Source organism: Cajanus cajan, chromosome 11 (genome assembly GCF_000230855.2).
Source record: "Cajanus cajan strain Asha chromosome 11, NIPB_CcT2T_4, whole genome shotgun sequence".
In the NCBI taxonomy this organism is placed as follows: Eukaryota; Viridiplantae; Streptophyta; class Magnoliopsida; order Fabales; family Fabaceae; genus Cajanus; species Cajanus cajan.
Window position 1 is genome coordinate 11,698,070 of NC_138527.1, and position 6,435 is coordinate 11,704,504.

Here is a 6,435-nt window from a genome sequence, read left to right on the forward strand (position 1 = left end):
TCTAATCAAGTTCCATTATCATTTACAAAGATACAAGTATTCTTTCACATGCCACTTTTGGCTCAATGTAATCATTCTTTGACTTGTCTTTTCAAGCAACTATCCAAGTATTCTTTGAACGCAAAGCCTCTCTAGACTTCAACAACCAAATATTCTTTTACAATCAAGCATCTTCAAGCTCAAAGGAAAGACACAAAGTTAAAGTTGGGAAAACTTTGTTGTTTCGTCTTAATATCAAGATGTGATACAAACAATTTAAGTACTAGGCTTTCTATAGAAAGAATGAGTATAAGATTTTTTACAAAATTAGTCTTTCTCTCTAAATCTTCAAGCTTCTTTATATAGGTGATTCATGAAGATGATCATTGCAAATCCTTAAGCATCTCTAACATATTCGCTTCATTTGTCTTCATTTTTGTTCCTCTTGTGGAAAGAAGTGATCGTTGGTGCATTAAATGTGTTTCACCAAATTGTCACTTTTTATCTTATCAATAAAACTACTTATCACCTTTGCGGGCTAATGACAATTCTCATGCATATGCAGAATATGCTGCTGAATTAGCTGTTGTCATGCCCCAGAAATCTGCTGCAGCAGCTACTACAACTCAGCCAATTGTAGCTGCTGATCCGACTGCAACTATGGTCAGCCATAATGATGACAATTCACTAGAAGGCATGCCCTCTTTAAAAGACCTCTCAACTGATCCAAACCAACTTTGCTCATATAAGGATCATAGCTCCAGTACCGCGGCTGATGTTGCAGCTGGTGCAACTGTGACTGTTGGTGCAACAACTAAATCAGTAGCTGCGATTGGAAATGTGAAGGCAGCAGCTAAGGTACGTCAAGCTGGTGCAATAGATCAATTTGTGGACTGTAATGTGGAAGCATTAGCCGAGTTAGATGTAGGAAGTAAGGTCGGTTCAGCTAAATCTGGTCATAAAAAAGGAAGGCTATCTGAACCAAGGAATGCAAGGGGTAAGCAAACTTATGCTGCAACAACTTTGGATGGTGTTGATGTACTCGACCAGGGGCAAGCAAACTTATGCTGAATATCAACTAAGGTCTAAAGCAAGGGCAGCCAAATTCGCTAAATTCTCTTATTGTATTTGGAGATTTAGGGAGTGCAAGTTTGCCTGATACGGTTTCGAAATATGCCACTTGATTGGCATTGTTTTGTAACTTTGTTTTCTTTTTCTTTCTCTGGTGGGTTTTGGTTTGGTCCCCCCACCTTGTACTTTTACTTTTTCTTACTAAATTTAGCACTTTTGATGTGAAGCATATGATTGATGGAGGGCGAGGTGCTAACCTAGTTAGGATCCCCCCCTTCATAGTGATGTTATACCATATATTAAATTATTTTGCATTATAGATAAAGTACTTTGTTTGAGAGACTTAATGTTTATGTAACCAATCATATATAACAATTCGTATAGTATGATTTGAAAAACTTTTCTCTTGAAAAACGACTAAGTTTGTCATCATTAAAACTTATACCCCGAGGGATTTAAGATCATCTTTTGATCTAACAGAATGGAACTTGATACTTCTTATATAAGTGGTTTATAATGTTGCCTGATTCTAGGAGATAATTTTGCATGATAATTGTTGATACGCTCCTCTGATTGCATGTGGTATTTAATGAACCATTGACGTTTCGTCCAATATTCTAGGAAATATGATATGAGGATACTTCATGTCAATTGTGTTTTGGATCTAATGTAGCGAGCTAATTGGGTTATTTGACTAGTCTAAGCACAATGTAAGCTTAGTTGGATTTGGCATAAACTCATATCAGTTCATCTAAGCTGGGAGGTACAATTGTTATTTTTATTTTATACTAATAAGAAATTAATTACATATCATTTATAAATTAATGTATACAATAATGAGGGTATATAATTAATGCATATGGTATTTGACAAAATTATTGAATAATGTTATTTTCTATACCAAACATTTGATAATGAAGATTCTCTTATGATAAAATTACATAAAATTGGTTATTTCACATACGTCCTCTATGAATATGTATTAATGTAACGGTTGATATTTTTAAATATATTAGTAAAATGCAAATTATATGTAACATCTCAAGTTTTTAGAATAAATTAATGGAATTTTAAATAATTAATTGGATTATTTTTATGAATGTTATTCAATTAAAGAAAATATTTCAAAATTGTTTATAATTATTTAAATTATAAGGAAGGGATTAGTCATTGTGATTAATTTGTTTTTACTGATGGGTTAAACTCAAGTTAAAAATATTCAATTAATGATTCATTGGTTCAACCTTTGACCCATTGACCCAATATTCTAACCAATTTGATGATTAATCCAGTTTTTAAAACATTAATGTTCACTTTTTTTCTAAAAAAAAATAAAGATAACACAACAAAAGAGGTTTTCATTGTTATTTTTTGTATGCAAAATATAAACTAGATTTCGTTGTATATTAACATACAAAGGAAATTACTTTTATTTTCTTAGCAAATTTGAAAGAGCAAAGAGGAAGAAGAAAAGAAGAAGACACACACTAAGTACATGAAGAAGAAAAAAGATAGTGAGTACTTGGATGAGGAAAAAAGAAAAGGCTGGAGATAGTGTTTTAAAACTCAAACTGGTGATCGACTTGGAAAAGGTATTAAGTTAATGGGTCACTGGTTGTACCAATTGATTATTGGTTTAACTACATGATTAATATATGATTAAATATTTAATTTTAAATAAAAGATATTGTAAAAATAATCTGAGTCATATATTCACGAATTTAGCACATTGGTTTAGTGGAAACCATGGTTTTAAATATGCAATAATGTATGAATTGGAATCTCAACTTAATCAAAATAGCTTTTAATTTCTTTTAAAATCTTAAGAGACTATCTAAAGGCATAGAAAGGTGGATTGGGAAAGCATGCATCAACCACCAATGACAAACCTGGGAAAACATGCATTGGTGGAACCATGAATCCAATTAGGTCACACCAACTTAAATTAGGTCAGTGACAGATTTGATCCAACAAAAGTTTATGTTGGTTCCAAAACAAGAAAGAAAGCAAACAAGAACATATCCTATGCAAGAACAAACCAAGAGAATGTAGAAACAAGAATATCCAACAAGAATGTAAACCCAAGAAAAATGCAATAGTAAAATGAAAGATTGAGAGAAGAGAAAACAAATTTATGTGATTCAGCCAATTTGGCCTACATCCACAAGATAGAGCAGATTCCACTATTTGAAAACAAGATCAAACCTTTACAACAAAGCAACCTTTTGCTCTTCTCAAATGTCCCTTAATCTTTCAAACTGATTTTCTTTTCCTCTATGTATCTTCTTCCTAACTCCTTATGCTCGCATTTAGCACTCTACTGTCACTTTTTTTTCTCTCTTTCTGTCACACTTAGGAAAGATTCAAGACACTAAGACTAAGTCTTATAAAATAGGACAAACTAAAAAACCCATTAGATAAATGGAGAGAGACTAGACCTACAAGACGATACAAATGAAAGTCTTTACAAAGCATACAGATGATACATTAGATTTTGAGTCATCATCAACAATTCTCCACCTTGACTATAAATCTACTGAAAAGAACCCTTTCACAAGAATTTTCCTACATGATTGTCTTCAATCGCAATCTTCTCAATCTGAATTTTTCCAAATTCAACCGCATCTTTGATAAAGTGAAGCCTTATATCAATGTGTTTTGTCTTATGAAAAACGATGATTTTCAAGGTGCATAACACTTTGGCTATCATAATAAACTATCACACATCTTTTTTGTGATATACCTAATTCACCAATCATCCTTTTTAACCATAAAGCCTCCTTCACTCCTTTAGTAGTCATTTGAGATGCATTTGGATCACATGTTTCTTGCCAAGCATGGCTGAACATGTGCACCTCCAAATACACTTTAAATGTCTCCTAAATGAAATTTAGATGCATGGTAGCCCTAGTTTCACGGAATTGCACATGGTGGTCATGGATTTGAATTCAAATTTTCATTTGAAATTTGAATTCTTGGCACCAAATGTGATTTGTGAAGTTGGTGCCACCTAGCTTGATTTCGATTCTATAAATACATGTTCCTTCACTCTTTGTAAACACTTTTGAATATTTTGAGAAATCTGAACTTTGCATTCAACCAATTCTCTCTCAAAAGTCCCTTGGAACCTTGCTTAGCCTTAAGAATTCCTAGAACTTCTAGGTGGACCCGTGAACAATCCTTTTCTCTCCTAGGCTAGAGTGCTTCCTTCCTTGGTTTGGATCCTTCCAAAACCGAATCTATTTTCATTTCTCCTCCAGAATTTCAATCAAGGACGAAGATCTTGTGAGGAGCAAGGCTAGGGAGAATCATCCATTCATCTTTCCTACCTAGTTCCATCATTTTTGGTATTAGAGCATGGTTGAAGCCCTTGAAGGTTAGGTGACTCTTTCACCGATTCAATTCTGGAAAATTTGATTTCAAATTGTCATTTGAGTTTCCTTGATTGGATCTAAGTTTTTGAAAAATATTTTGATGGATCCAAATGGTGTGATTGCATTTTGATTCAATCCGCAATCTCACTAGTGTCTAGGAATCTACTTGTGCCAATTTTTGAATTGTTTGAGTCTTCTTTTATTTTGCTTTAATTGATTCGGTCATTTGAGTCTAATTGCATGTGATTTTGATTTTTTTTGAATCTTTGAAGTTGTCTAGAGTCATGTGTAGTTCTTATTTTGTCAAAAAAATTCAAGATATGCTTAGTTGATCTTATTTGGAATTTGTTTGTTTGAATTTTCAAGTTTGGCCGAGACGTTCTTGTTTGGTGTTTTGGTGCTTGTCATTTTTTTTCATGTTTGAGTTCATGTCTATTACTAGATCATTAATGGATTCTTAGAGTTAGGTTTCCATTTAGTCTTGAATAGTTTTCAAATTCAATTTGCTTCCAAAAATCTCATCAATTTGCTTGAAATTGTTAAGTGAAATTCTTATTTCTAGCGCATTGATTCAATTGGATTCAAATTTTGGAAATATAGTGGCTGGAAAACAGAGGAAAAATAGAGAAATTGAGTTCAAAATACTTGAAAAAAAAAGGAAAAGGAATTACAAAAAATAATCCAAAACAAAACCCATTACTAGTGCACTAGAATTGGAAAATTTCACTTGAAGTTGCTTACATTGATAGATCCGGTTTCTATTATTATTTGCTGCGAGAATTTTGGTGTAAAAGGCAGCTTACCTCTCTGAATTTAAATCTCAATTGGATGAACAAAGTAAAAAAAAAAAAAAATCAAAGAAAGTTGGAAAAGATGAGAAGGATAACAAGAAAGACAAGAAACCAAAATTCATGAAGTATGGATCTAGCAACTTGTGTTAATCTTTGTATCTCCTTTACAAATATTTTTTGGTTTTCTTAATCCACTCTAGAACCATTCTAAGATCTTTCATTTTGAGTGCTAGCTTTCATTTGAGAGTCTTAATTTTTTAGATTTGGTGTCTTTATTAGCTATCTTTGAGTTTTGTCACAATTTATCTACTCATTTTGGTATAAGCTTGCTAATTTGATTTTGTTTTTGTCAAGTTTTCAATTCATAAAACCCAGTGTTGGAAGTGGTATTAAACTCTTGCAAGGAGATCAAACATTTCTCACCAAAGCTAGAAGGAAAGGATTGCTAACACTAAGCAAATGACTTAAAAAGAAATTTGACCAAAAATTATCCTAAACCTTCTAAAAATTCCCTTCACAAGAGTGATCACACCTTCCATCATTGTGAGAAGCCTATTTTCTGTGATTAGTTTGTTCAATTTTTCAGGTCAAGAAAAATAAAAAAGAAGTCCAGGTTAGAGATAGACTTAGAGACCAATTTTGGTTGCTGAAAATCTGTCACAAGAAATCCGTCTCTAATTCCATCACTAATTTGGTCACTAAATCTGTTTTAGGCTAGTTTGTTGTTTCTTGCAACTTCCTTTGTTTTAATTCATTTGTAATAGCTTGGAGGGAGTATTAAGAACCTGGTCAGGTATATCTAAGTCCCTATAGCTGTAGACACCCAATTTCGTCCGAGGGCATACAAACAACAAGATAGGACATTAGAGGGCCCAAAAGCCCAAATCAATTATTTTTAGTGGCCCAGAACGGGACGTTCCAAAATTAGAACGGGCCGTTCCCAATTCCAGAACGGGCCGTTCTTCATTTGGAACGGGCCTTTTTGAGGCTCTTAAAAGGCCTAAAAATTGTAGGTTGGAACGGGCCGTTCCAGACTAGAACGGCCGTTCCAAACCAATCAAAGGGCCTAAAAACTTGGTCTGGAACGGGCCGTTCCTAAACCAGAACGGGCCGTTCCAAGAGGTTTAAAAGGCCTAACAAACCTAGTTTGGAACGGGCCGTTCTGGGAAATAAATTTAGTGTTAATTTGTACCCCGGAACGGGCCGTTCTCATCTCAGAA